Raw genomic sequence first — 9,830 nt, forward strand, 5'->3', positions numbered from 1 at the left:
ATTGAGAAATGGCTCACTTCCTGAACTTGGAGCACAAAAAAGCCTACAGCACCTGGTATTCCCAGGCGGTCTCCCATCCAGGTACTAACGAGGCCCGACACTGCTTAGCTTCCGAGATCAGACGAGATCGGGCGCATTCAGTGTGGTGTGGCCGTAGGCTCTGGGCCTTGTGAGTTTTGTACTTTTAAGCATCTAGTCGGCTAGACCTTGCAGTTTTAAAAGGCAATTGAGAAAGGGCTCACTTCCTGAACTTGGAGCACAAAAAAGCCTACAGCACCTGGTATTCCCAGGCGGTCTCCCATCCAGGTACTAACTAGGCCTGACACTGCTTAACTTCCGAGATCAGACGAGATCGGGTGCATTCAGTGTGGTGTGGCCATAGGCTCTAGGAACGCTAAGAATATTACTCTTATGCATTTGCATTTAGTAAGCTAAGCCATGCAGCCACTTGCAACATGATACCACGCTCATCGCTCGATCAGGCTCGATCAGGCGAGATATATAAGACTGGTGGGCCCATTCAGGACTCCTATGTCTGGTAGGATAACTTTAATTCATCCATCCTGTGTCTGTTGCAGGGAGGTGGAGAGAACAATCAACACAATAATGGTTTTCTTTCATGCCTCTTGAAGGACTCAATATTCTCTGTACTGCATTACATGTGAAAGTCGATTTATTACCCATGAACACACTACCTGTATGCTAATTCTATGTAAAAAGGTAGCTCCAGCCCTCATGATGTTGTCCAACATTTCCGCTATAAAACGGGATACAATTATTTTGGAAACATACCAAATTTGAAAAATAATTGAGAAGTTGCGCAATTACTAATCATGGAGCACAAAAAAGCCTACAGCACCTGGTATTCCCAGGCAGTCTCCCATCCAGGTACTAACTAGGCCCGACCCTGCTTAGCTTCTGAGATCGGGCGCATTCAGTGTGGTGTGGCCGTAGGCTCTGGGCCTAGTGAGTTTTGTACTTTTAAGCATCTAGTCGGCTAGACCTTGCAGTTTTGAAAGGCAATTGTGAAATGGCTCACTTCCTGAACTTGGAGCACAAAAAAGCCTACAGCACCTGGTATTCCCAGGCGGTCTCCCATCCAGGTACTAAGGGGGCCAGACACTGCTTAGCTTCCAAGATCAGACGAGATCGGGCGCATTCAGTGTGGTGTGGCCGTAGGCTCTGGGCCTTGTGAGTTTTGTACTTTTAAGCATCTAGTCGGCTAGACCTTGCAGTTTTAAAAGGCAATTGAGAAAGGGCTCACTTCCTGAACTTGGAGCACAAAAAAGCCTACAGCACCTGGTATTCCCAGGCGGTCTCCCATCCAGGTACTAACTAGGCCTGACACTGCTTAACTTCCAAGATCAGACGAGATCGGGTGCATTCAGTGTGGTGTGGCCGTAGGCTCTAGGAATGCTAAGAATATTACTCTTATGCATTTGCATTTAGTAAGCTAAGCCATGCAGCCACTTGCAACATGATACCACGCTCATCGCTCGATCAGGCTCGATCAGGCGAGATATATAAGACTGGTGGGCCCATTCAGGACTCCTATGTCTGGTAGGATAACTTTAATTCATCCATCCTGTGTCTGTTGCAGGGAGGTGGAGAGAACAATCAACACAATAATGGTTTTCTTTCATGCCTCTTGAAGGACTCAATATTCTCTGTACTGCATTACATGTGAAAGTCGATTTATTACCCATGAACACACTACCTGTATGCTAATTCTATGTAAAAAGGTAGCTCCAGCCCTCATGATGTTGTCCAACATTTCCGCTATAAAACGGGATACAATTATTTTGGAAACATACCAAATTTGAAAAATAATTGAGAAGTTGCGCAATTACTAATCATGGAGCACAAAAAAGCCTACAGCACCTGGTATTCCCAGGCAGTCTCCCATCCAGGTACTAACTAGGCCCGACCCTGCTTAGCTTCCGAGATCGGGCGCATTCAGTGTGGTGTGGCCGTAGGCTCTGGGCCTAGTGAGTTTTGTACTTTTAAGCATCTAGTCGGCTAGACCTTGCAGTTTTGAAAGGCAATTGTGAAATGGCTCACTTCCTGAACTTGGAGTACAAAAAAGCCTACAGCACCTGGTATTCCCAGGTGGTCTCCCATCCAGGTACTAACTAGGCCCGACACTGCTTAGCTTCCGAGATCAGACGAGATCGGGCGCAATCAGTGTGGTGTGGCCGTAGGCTCTGGGCCTAGTGAGTTTTGTACTTTTAAGCATCTAGTCAGCTAGACCTTGCAGTTTTGAAAGGCAATTGAGAAATGGCTCACTTCCTGAACTTGGAGCACAAAAAAGCCTACAGCACCTGGTATTCCCAGGCGGTCTCCCATCCAGGTACTAACGAGGCCCGACACTGCTTAGCTTCCGAGATCAGACGAGATGGGGCGCATTCAGTGTGGTGTGGCCGTAGGCTCTGGGCCTTGTGAGTTTTGTACTTTTAAGCATCTAGTCAGCTAGACCTTGCAGTTTTGAAAGGCAATTGAGAAATGGCTCACTTCCTGAACTTGGAGCACAAAAAAGCCTACAGCACCTGGTATTCCCAGGCGGTCTCCCATCCAGGTACTAACGAGGCCCGACACTGCTTAGCTTCCGAGATCAGACGAGATCGGGCGCATTCAGTGTGGTGTGGCCGTAGGCTCTGGGCCTTGTGAGTTTTGTACTTTTAAGCATCTAGTCGGCTAGACCTTGCAGTTTTAAAAGGCAATTGAGAAAGGGCTCACTTCCTGAACTTGGAGCACAAAAAAGCCTACAGCACCTGGTATTCCCAGGCGGTCTCCCATCCAGGTACTAACTAGGCCTGACACTGCTTAACTTCCGAGATCAGACGAGATCGGGTGCATTCAGTGTGGTGTGGCCGTAGGCTCTAGGAACGCTAAGAATATTACTCTTATGCATTTGCATTTAGTAAGCTAAGCCATGCAGCCACTTGCAACATGATACCACGCTCATCGCTCGATCAGGCTCGATCAGGCGAGATATATAAGACTGGTGGGCCCATTCAGGACTCCTATGTCTGGTAGGATAACTTTAATTCATCCATCCTGTGTCTGTTGCAGGGAGGTGGAGAGAACAATCAACACAATAATGGTTTTCTTTCATGCCTCTTGAAGGACTCAATATTCTCTGTACTGCATTACATGTGAAAGTCGATTTATTACCCATGAACACACTACCTGTATGCTAATTCTATGTAAAAAGGTAGCTCCAGCCCTCATGATGTTGTCCAACATTTCCGCTATAAAACGGGATACAATTATTTTGGAAACATACCAAATTTGAAAAATAATTGAGAAGTTGCGCAATTACTAATCATGGAGCACAAAAAAGCCTACAGCACCTGGTATTCCCAGGCAGTCTCCCATCCAGGTACTAACTAGGCCCGACCCTGCTTAGCTTCTGAGATCGGGCGCATTCAGTGTGGTGTGGCCGTAGGCTCTGGGCCTAGTGAGTTTTGTACTTTTAAGCATCTAGTCGGCTAGACCTTGCAGTTTTGAAAGGCAATTGTGAAATGGCTCACTTCCTGAACTTGGAGCACAAAAAAGCCTACAGCACCTGGTATTCCCAGGCGGTCTCCCATCCAGGTACTAAGGGGGCCAGACACTGCTTAGCTTCCAAGATCAGACGAGATCGGGCGCATTCAGTGTGGTGTGGCCGTAGGCTCTGGGCCTTGTGAGTTTTGTACTTTTAAGCATCTAGTCGGCTAGACCTTGCAGTTTTAAAAGGCAATTGAGAAAGGGCTCACTTCCTGAACTTGGAGCACAAAAAAGCCTACAGCACCTGGTATTCCCAGGCGGTCTCCCATCCAGGTACTAACTAGGCCTGACACTGCTTAACTTCCAAGATCAGACGAGATCGGGTGCATTCAGTGTGGTGTGGCCGTAGGCTCTAGGAATGCTAAGAATATTACTCTTATGCATTTGCATTTAGTAAGCTAAGCCATGCAGCCACTTGCAACATGATACCACGCTCATCGCTCGATCAGGCTCGATCAGGCGAGATATATAAGACTGGTGGGCCCATTCAGGACTCCTATGTCTGGTAGGATAACTTTAATTCATCCATCCTGTGTCTGTTGCAGGGAGGTGGAGAGAACAATCAACACAATAATGGTTTTCTTTCATGCCTCTTGAAGGACTCAATATTCTCTGTACTGCATTACATGTGAAAGTCGATTTATTACCCATGAACACACTACCTGTATGCTAATTCTATGTAAAAAGGTAGCTCCAGCCCTCATGATGTTGTCCAACATTTCCGCTATAAAACGGGATACAATTATTTTGGAAACATACCAAATTTGAAAAATAATTGAGAAGTTGCGCAATTACTAATCATGGAGCACAAAAAAGCCTACAGCACCTGGTATTCCCAGGCAGTCTCCCATCCAGGTACTAACTAGGCCCGACCCTGCTTAGCTTCCGAGATCGGGCGCATTCAGTGTGGTGTGGCCGTAGGCTCTGGGCCTAGTGAGTTTTGTACTTTTAAGCATCTAGTCGGCTAGACCTTGCAGTTTTGAAAGGCAATTGTGAAATGGCTCACTTCCTGAACTTGGAGTACAAAAAAGCCTACAGCACCTGGTATTCCCAGGTGGTCTCCCATCCAGGTACTAACTAGGCCCGACACTGCTTAGCTTCCGAGATCAGACGAGATCGGGCGCAATCAGTGTGGTGTGGCCGTAGGCTCTGGGCCTAGTGAGTTTTGTACTTTTAAGCATCTAGTCAGCTAGACCTTGCAGTTTTGAAAGGCAATTGAGAAATGGCTCACTTCCTGAACTTGGAGCACAAAAAAGCCTACAGCACCTGGTATTCCCAGGCGGTCTCCCATCAAGGTACTAACGAGGCCCGACACTGCTTAGCTTCCGAGATCAGACGAGATGGGGCGCATTCAGTGTGGTGTGGCCGTAGGCTCTGGGCCTTGTGAGTTTTGTACTTTTAAGCATCTAGTCAGCTAGACCTTGCAGTTTTGAAAGGCAATTGAGAAATGGCTCACTTCCTGAACTTGGAGCACAAAAAAGCCTACAGCACCTGGTATTCCCAGGCGGTCTCCCATCCAGGTACTAACGAGGCCCGACACTGCTTAGCTTCCGAGATCAGACGAGATCGGGCGCATTCAGTGTGGTGTGGCCGTAGGCTCTGGGCCTTGTGAGTTTTGTACTTTTAAGCATCTAGTCGGCTAGACCTTGCAGTTTTAAAAGGCAATTGAGAAAGGGCTCACTTCCTGAACTTGGAGCACAAAAAAGCCTACAGCACCTGGTATTCCCAGGCGGTCTCCCATCCAGGTACTAACTAGGCCTGACACTGCTTAACTTCCGAGATCAGACGAGATCGGGTGCATTCAGTGTGGTGTGGCCGTAGGCTCTAGGAACGCTAAGAATATTACTCTTATGCATTTGCATTTAGTAAGCTAAGCCATGCAGCCACTTGCAACATGATACCACGCTCATCGCTCGATCAGGCTCGATCAGGCGAGATATATAAGACTGGTGGGCCCATTCAGGACTCCTATGTCTGGTAGGATAACTTTAATTCATCCATCCTGTGTCTGTTGCAGGGAGGTGGAGAGAACAATCAACACAATAATGGTTTTCTTTCATGCCTCTTGAAGGACTCAATATTCTCTGTACTGCATTACATGTGAAAGTCGATTTATTACCCATGAACACACTACCTGTATGCTAATTCTATGTAAAAAGGTAGCTCCAGCCCTCATGATGTTGTCCAACATTTCCGCTATAAAACGGGATACAATTATTTTGGAAACATACCAAATTTGAAAAATAATTGAGAAGTTGCGCAATTACTAATCATGGAGCACAAAAAAGCCTACAGCACCTGGTATTCCCAGGCAGTCTCCCATCCAGGTACTAACTAGGCCCGACCCTGCTTAGCTTCCGAGATCGGGCGCATTCAGTGTGGTGTGGCCGTAGGCTCTGGAGTTTTGTACTTTTAAGCATCTAGTCGGCTAGACCTTGCAGTTTTGACAGGCAATTGTGAAATGGCTCACTTCCTGAACTTGGAGTACAAAAAAGCCTACAGCACCTGGTATTCCCAGGTGGTCTCCCATCCAGGTACTAACTAGGCCCGACACTGCTTAGCTTCCGAGATCAGACGAGATCGGGCGCAATCAGTGTGGTGTGGCCGTAGGCTCTGGGCCTAGTGAGTTTTGTACTTTTAAGCATCTAGTCAGCTAGACCTTGCAGTTTTGAAAGGCAATTGAGAAATGGCTCACTTCCTGAACTTGGAGCACAAAAAAGCCTACAGCACCTGGTATTCCCAGGCGGTCTCCCATCCAGGTACTAACAAGGCCCGACACTGCTTAGCTTCCGAGATCAGACGAGATCGGGCGCAATCAGTGTGGTGTGGCCGTAGGCTCTGGGCCTAGTGAGTTTTGTACTTTTAAGCATCTAGTCAGCTAGACCTTGCAGTTTTGAAAGGAAATTGAGAAATGGCTCACTTCCTGAACTTGGAGTACAAAAAAGCCTACAGCACCTGGTATTCCCAGGCGGTCTCCCATCCAGGTACTAACAAGGCCCGACACTGCTTAGCTTCCGAGATCAGACGAGATCGGGCGCAATCAGTGTGGTGTGGCCGTAGGCTCTGGGCCTAGTGAGTTTTGTACTTTTAAGCATCTAGTCAGCTAGACCTTGCAGTTTTGAAAGGAAATTGAGAAATGGCTCACTTCCTGAACTTGGAGTACAAAAAAGCCTACAGCACCTGGTATTCCCAGGCGGTCTCCCATCCAGGTACTAACTAGGCCCGACACTGCTTAGCTTCTGAGATCAGACGAGATCAGGCGCATTCAGTGTGGTGTGGCCGTAGGCTCTGGGCCTAGTGAGTTTTGTACTTTTAAGCATCTAGTCGGCTAGACCTTGCAGTTTTGAAAGGCAATTGTGAAATGGCTCACTTCCTGAACTTGGAGCACAAAAAAGCCTACAGCACCTGGTATTCCCAGGTGGTCTCCCATCCAGGTACTAACTAGGCCCGACACTGCTTAGCTTCCGAGATCAGACGAGATCGGGCGCAATCAGTGTGGTGTGTCCGTAGTCTCTGGGCCTAGTGAGTTTTGTACTTTTAAGCATCTAGTCAGCTAGACCTTGCAGTTTTGAATGGCAATTGAGAAATGGCTCACTTCCTGAACTTGGAGCACAAAAAAGCCTACAGCACCTGGTATTCCCAGGCGGTCTCCCATCCAGGTACTAACGAGGCCCGACACAGCTTAGCTTCCGAGATCAGACGCATTCAGTGTGGTGTGGCCGTAGGCTCTGGGCCTTGTGAGTTTTGTACTTTTAAGCATCTAGTCGGCTAGACCTTGCAGTTTTGAAAGGCAATTGTGAAATGGCTCACTTCCTGAACTTGGAACACAAAAAAGCCTACAGCACCTGGTATTCCCAGGCGGTCTCCCATCCAGGTACTAACTAGGCCTAACACTGCTTAACTTCCGAGATCAGACGAGATCGGGTGCATTCAGTGTGGTGTGGCCGTAGGCTCTAGAAATGCTAAGAATATTACTCTTATGCATTTGCATTTAGTAAGCTAAGCCATGCAGCCACTTGCAACATGATACCACGCTCATCGCTCGATCAGGCTCGATCAGGCGAGATATATAAGACTGGTGGGCCCATTCAGGACTCCTATGTCTGGTAGGATAACTTTAATTCATCCATCCTGTGTCTGTTGCAGGGAGGTGGAGAGAACAATCAACACAATAATGGTTTTCTTTCATGCCTCTTGAAGGACTCAATATTCTCTGTACTGCATTACATGTGAAAGTCGATTTATTACCCATGAACACACTACCTGTATGCTAATTCTATGTAAAAAGGTAGCTCTAGCCCTCATGATGTTGTCCAACATTTCCGCTATAAAACGGGATACAATTATTTTGGAAACATACCAAATTTGAAAAATAATTGAGAAGTTGCGCAATTACTAATCATGGAGCACAAAAAAGCCTACAGCACCTGGTATTCCCAGGCAGTCTCCCATCCAGGTACTAACTAGGCCCGACCCTGCTTAGCTTCCGAGATCGGGCGCATTCAGTGTGGTGTGGCCGTAGGCTCTGGGCCTAGTGAGTTTTGTACTTTTAAGCATCTAGTCGGCTAGACCTTGCAGTTTTGAAAGGCAATTGTGAAATGGCTCACTTCCTGAACTTGGAGCACAAAAAAGCCTACAGCACCTGGTATTCCCAGGCGGTCTCCCATCCAGGTACTAACGAGGCCAGACACTGCTTAGCTTCCAAGATCAGACGAGATCGGGCGCATTCAGTGTGGTGTGGCCGTAGGCTCTGGGCCTTGTGAGTTTTGTACTTTTAAGCATCTAGTCGGCTAGACCTTGCAGTTTTAAAAGGCAATTGAGAAAGGGCTCACTTCCTGAACTTGGAGCACAAAAAAGCCTACAGCACCTGGTATTCCCAGGCAGTCTCCCATCCAGGTACTAACTAGGCCTGACACTGCTTAACTTCCAAGATCAGACGAGATCGGGTGCATTCAGTGTGGTGTGGCCGTAGGCTCTAGGAATGCTAAGAATATTACTCTTATGCATTTGCATTTAGTAAGCTAAGCCATGCAGCCACTTGCAACATGATACCACGCTCATCGCTCGATCAGGCTCGATCAGGCGAGATATATAAGACTGGTGGGCCCATTCAGGACTCCTATGTCTGGTAGGATAACTTTAATTCATCCATCCTGTGTCTGTTGCAGGGAGGTGGAGAGAACAATCAACACAATAATGGTTTTCTTTCATGCCTCTTGAAGGACTCAATATTCTCTGTACTGCATTACATGTGAAAGTCGATTTATTACCCATGAACACACTACCTGTATGCTAATTCTATGTAAAAAGGTAGCTCCAGCCCTCATGATGTTGTCCAACATTTCCGCTATAAAACGGGATACAATTATTTTGGAAACATACCAAATTTGAAAAATAATTGAGAAGTTGCGCAATTACTAATCATGGAGCACAAAAAAGCCTACAGCACCTGGTATTCCCAGGCAGTCTCCCATCCAGGTACTAACTAGGCCCGACCCTGCTTAGCTTCCGAGATCGGGCGCATTCAGTGTGGTGTGGCCGTAGGCTCTGGGCCTAGTGAGTTTTGTACTTTTAAGCATCTAGTCGGCTAGACCTTGCAGTTTTGAAAGGCAATTGTGAAATGGCTCACTTCCTGAACTTGGAGCACAAAAAAAGCCTACAGCACCTGGTATTCCCAGGCGGTCTCCCATCCAGGTACTAAGGGGGCCAGACACTGCTTAGCTTCCAAGATCAGACGAGATCGGGCGCATTCAGTGTGGTGTGGCCGTAGGCTCTGGGCCTTGTGAGTTTTGTACTTTTAAGCATCTAGTCGGCTAGACCTTGCAGTTTTAAAAGGCAATTGAGAAAGGGCTCACTTCCTGAACTTGGAGCACAAAAAAGCCTACAGCACCTGGTATTCCCAGGCGGTCTCCCATCCAGGTACTAACTAGGCCTGACACTGCTTAACTTCCGAGATCAGACGAGATCGGGTGCATTCAGTGTGGTGTGGCCGTAGGCTCTAGGAACGCTAAGAATATTACTCTTATGCATTTGCATTTAGTAAGCTAAGCCATGCAGCCACTTGCAACATGATACCACGCTCATCGCTCGATCAGGCTCGATCAGGCGAGATATATAAGACTGGTGGGCCCATTCAGGACTCCTATGTCTGGTAGGATAACTTTAATTCATCCATCCTGTGTCTGTTGCAGGGAGGTGGAGAGAACAATCAACACAATAATGGTTTTCTTTCATGCCTCTTGAAGGACTCAATATTCTCTGTACTGCATTACATGTGAAAG

General features: G+C 47.2%; 21 non-coding genes and 11 pseudogenes across 21 annotated transcripts; all 32 read right to left on the bottom strand.

Moving 5' to 3' along the window:
* Positions 1–40: 40 nt before the first annotated feature.
* LOC138462283 (5S ribosomal RNA) lies at positions 41–159 on the bottom strand. The gene has a single exon (XR_011264884.1). It is a non-coding gene; the product is annotated as a 5S ribosomal RNA (ribosomal RNA).
* A 106-nt stretch (positions 160–265) lies between these two features.
* Positions 266–384, bottom strand: LOC138462651 (5S ribosomal RNA). The gene has a single exon (XR_011265245.1). It is a non-coding gene; the product is annotated as a 5S ribosomal RNA (ribosomal RNA).
* Positions 385–847: 463 nt separating this feature from the next.
* Positions 848–956, bottom strand: LOC138458564 (5S ribosomal RNA; annotated as a pseudogene).
* A 106-nt stretch (positions 957–1,062) lies between these two features.
* On the bottom strand, positions 1,063–1,181 carry LOC138455850 (5S ribosomal RNA; annotated as a pseudogene).
* A 106-nt stretch (positions 1,182–1,287) lies between these two features.
* LOC138463728 (5S ribosomal RNA) lies at positions 1,288–1,406 on the bottom strand. Its single transcript, XR_011266314.1, has one exon. It is a non-coding gene; the product is annotated as a 5S ribosomal RNA (ribosomal RNA).
* A 463-nt stretch (positions 1,407–1,869) lies between these two features.
* On the bottom strand, positions 1,870–1,978 carry LOC138457279 (5S ribosomal RNA; annotated as a pseudogene).
* Positions 1,979–2,084: 106 nt separating this feature from the next.
* LOC138460612 (5S ribosomal RNA) lies at positions 2,085–2,203 on the bottom strand. Its single transcript, XR_011263289.1, has one exon. It is a non-coding gene; the product is annotated as a 5S ribosomal RNA (ribosomal RNA).
* Positions 2,204–2,309: 106 nt separating this feature from the next.
* LOC138454885 (5S ribosomal RNA) lies at positions 2,310–2,428 on the bottom strand. Its single transcript, XR_011261544.1, has one exon. It is a non-coding gene; the product is annotated as a 5S ribosomal RNA (ribosomal RNA).
* Positions 2,429–2,534: 106 nt separating this feature from the next.
* On the bottom strand, positions 2,535–2,653 carry LOC138462286 (5S ribosomal RNA). The gene has a single exon (XR_011264886.1). It is a non-coding gene; the product is annotated as a 5S ribosomal RNA (ribosomal RNA).
* A 106-nt stretch (positions 2,654–2,759) lies between these two features.
* LOC138461603 (5S ribosomal RNA) lies at positions 2,760–2,878 on the bottom strand. The gene has a single exon (XR_011264215.1). It is a non-coding gene; the product is annotated as a 5S ribosomal RNA (ribosomal RNA).
* A 463-nt stretch (positions 2,879–3,341) lies between these two features.
* Positions 3,342–3,450, bottom strand: LOC138458565 (5S ribosomal RNA; annotated as a pseudogene).
* A 106-nt stretch (positions 3,451–3,556) lies between these two features.
* On the bottom strand, positions 3,557–3,675 carry LOC138455851 (5S ribosomal RNA; annotated as a pseudogene).
* A 106-nt stretch (positions 3,676–3,781) lies between these two features.
* LOC138463729 (5S ribosomal RNA) lies at positions 3,782–3,900 on the bottom strand. The gene has a single exon (XR_011266315.1). It is a non-coding gene; the product is annotated as a 5S ribosomal RNA (ribosomal RNA).
* A 463-nt stretch (positions 3,901–4,363) lies between these two features.
* Positions 4,364–4,472, bottom strand: LOC138457282 (5S ribosomal RNA; annotated as a pseudogene).
* Positions 4,473–4,578: 106 nt separating this feature from the next.
* Positions 4,579–4,697, bottom strand: LOC138460613 (5S ribosomal RNA). The gene has a single exon (XR_011263290.1). It is a non-coding gene; the product is annotated as a 5S ribosomal RNA (ribosomal RNA).
* Positions 4,698–4,803: 106 nt separating this feature from the next.
* On the bottom strand, positions 4,804–4,922 carry LOC138454993 (5S ribosomal RNA). The gene has a single exon (XR_011261643.1). It is a non-coding gene; the product is annotated as a 5S ribosomal RNA (ribosomal RNA).
* A 106-nt stretch (positions 4,923–5,028) lies between these two features.
* Positions 5,029–5,147, bottom strand: LOC138462287 (5S ribosomal RNA). Its single transcript, XR_011264887.1, has one exon. It is a non-coding gene; the product is annotated as a 5S ribosomal RNA (ribosomal RNA).
* Positions 5,148–5,253: 106 nt separating this feature from the next.
* LOC138461604 (5S ribosomal RNA) lies at positions 5,254–5,372 on the bottom strand. Its single transcript, XR_011264216.1, has one exon. It is a non-coding gene; the product is annotated as a 5S ribosomal RNA (ribosomal RNA).
* Positions 5,373–5,835: 463 nt separating this feature from the next.
* On the bottom strand, positions 5,836–5,944 carry LOC138457283 (5S ribosomal RNA; annotated as a pseudogene).
* Positions 5,945–6,042: 98 nt separating this feature from the next.
* Positions 6,043–6,161, bottom strand: LOC138460614 (5S ribosomal RNA). Its single transcript, XR_011263291.1, has one exon. It is a non-coding gene; the product is annotated as a 5S ribosomal RNA (ribosomal RNA).
* Positions 6,162–6,267: 106 nt separating this feature from the next.
* On the bottom strand, positions 6,268–6,386 carry LOC138462481 (5S ribosomal RNA). Its single transcript, XR_011265077.1, has one exon. It is a non-coding gene; the product is annotated as a 5S ribosomal RNA (ribosomal RNA).
* A 106-nt stretch (positions 6,387–6,492) lies between these two features.
* On the bottom strand, positions 6,493–6,611 carry LOC138462482 (5S ribosomal RNA). The gene has a single exon (XR_011265078.1). It is a non-coding gene; the product is annotated as a 5S ribosomal RNA (ribosomal RNA).
* A 106-nt stretch (positions 6,612–6,717) lies between these two features.
* Positions 6,718–6,836, bottom strand: LOC138456779 (5S ribosomal RNA). Its single transcript, XR_011262134.1, has one exon. It is a non-coding gene; the product is annotated as a 5S ribosomal RNA (ribosomal RNA).
* A 106-nt stretch (positions 6,837–6,942) lies between these two features.
* LOC138454478 (5S ribosomal RNA) lies at positions 6,943–7,061 on the bottom strand. The gene has a single exon (XR_011261153.1). It is a non-coding gene; the product is annotated as a 5S ribosomal RNA (ribosomal RNA).
* A 106-nt stretch (positions 7,062–7,167) lies between these two features.
* Positions 7,168–7,276, bottom strand: LOC138458831 (5S ribosomal RNA; annotated as a pseudogene).
* A 106-nt stretch (positions 7,277–7,382) lies between these two features.
* On the bottom strand, positions 7,383–7,501 carry LOC138458756 (5S ribosomal RNA). Its single transcript, XR_011262473.1, has one exon. It is a non-coding gene; the product is annotated as a 5S ribosomal RNA (ribosomal RNA).
* A 463-nt stretch (positions 7,502–7,964) lies between these two features.
* Positions 7,965–8,073, bottom strand: LOC138457284 (5S ribosomal RNA; annotated as a pseudogene).
* Positions 8,074–8,179: 106 nt separating this feature from the next.
* Positions 8,180–8,298, bottom strand: LOC138455144 (5S ribosomal RNA). Its single transcript, XR_011261786.1, has one exon. It is a non-coding gene; the product is annotated as a 5S ribosomal RNA (ribosomal RNA).
* Positions 8,299–8,404: 106 nt separating this feature from the next.
* Positions 8,405–8,523, bottom strand: LOC138454349 (5S ribosomal RNA). The gene has a single exon (XR_011261030.1). It is a non-coding gene; the product is annotated as a 5S ribosomal RNA (ribosomal RNA).
* Positions 8,524–8,986: 463 nt separating this feature from the next.
* On the bottom strand, positions 8,987–9,095 carry LOC138457285 (5S ribosomal RNA; annotated as a pseudogene).
* Positions 9,096–9,202: 107 nt separating this feature from the next.
* On the bottom strand, positions 9,203–9,321 carry LOC138455852 (5S ribosomal RNA; annotated as a pseudogene).
* A 106-nt stretch (positions 9,322–9,427) lies between these two features.
* LOC138461605 (5S ribosomal RNA) lies at positions 9,428–9,546 on the bottom strand. Its single transcript, XR_011264217.1, has one exon. It is a non-coding gene; the product is annotated as a 5S ribosomal RNA (ribosomal RNA).
* Between the last annotated feature and the right edge of the window lie 284 nt (positions 9,547–9,830).

This window comes from Ambystoma mexicanum, chromosome 4p, assembly GCF_040938575.1.
Source record: "Ambystoma mexicanum isolate Mex_15411 chromosome 4p, UKY_AmexF1_1, whole genome shotgun sequence".
In the NCBI taxonomy this organism is placed as follows: Eukaryota; Metazoa; Chordata; class Amphibia; order Caudata; family Ambystomatidae; genus Ambystoma; species Ambystoma mexicanum.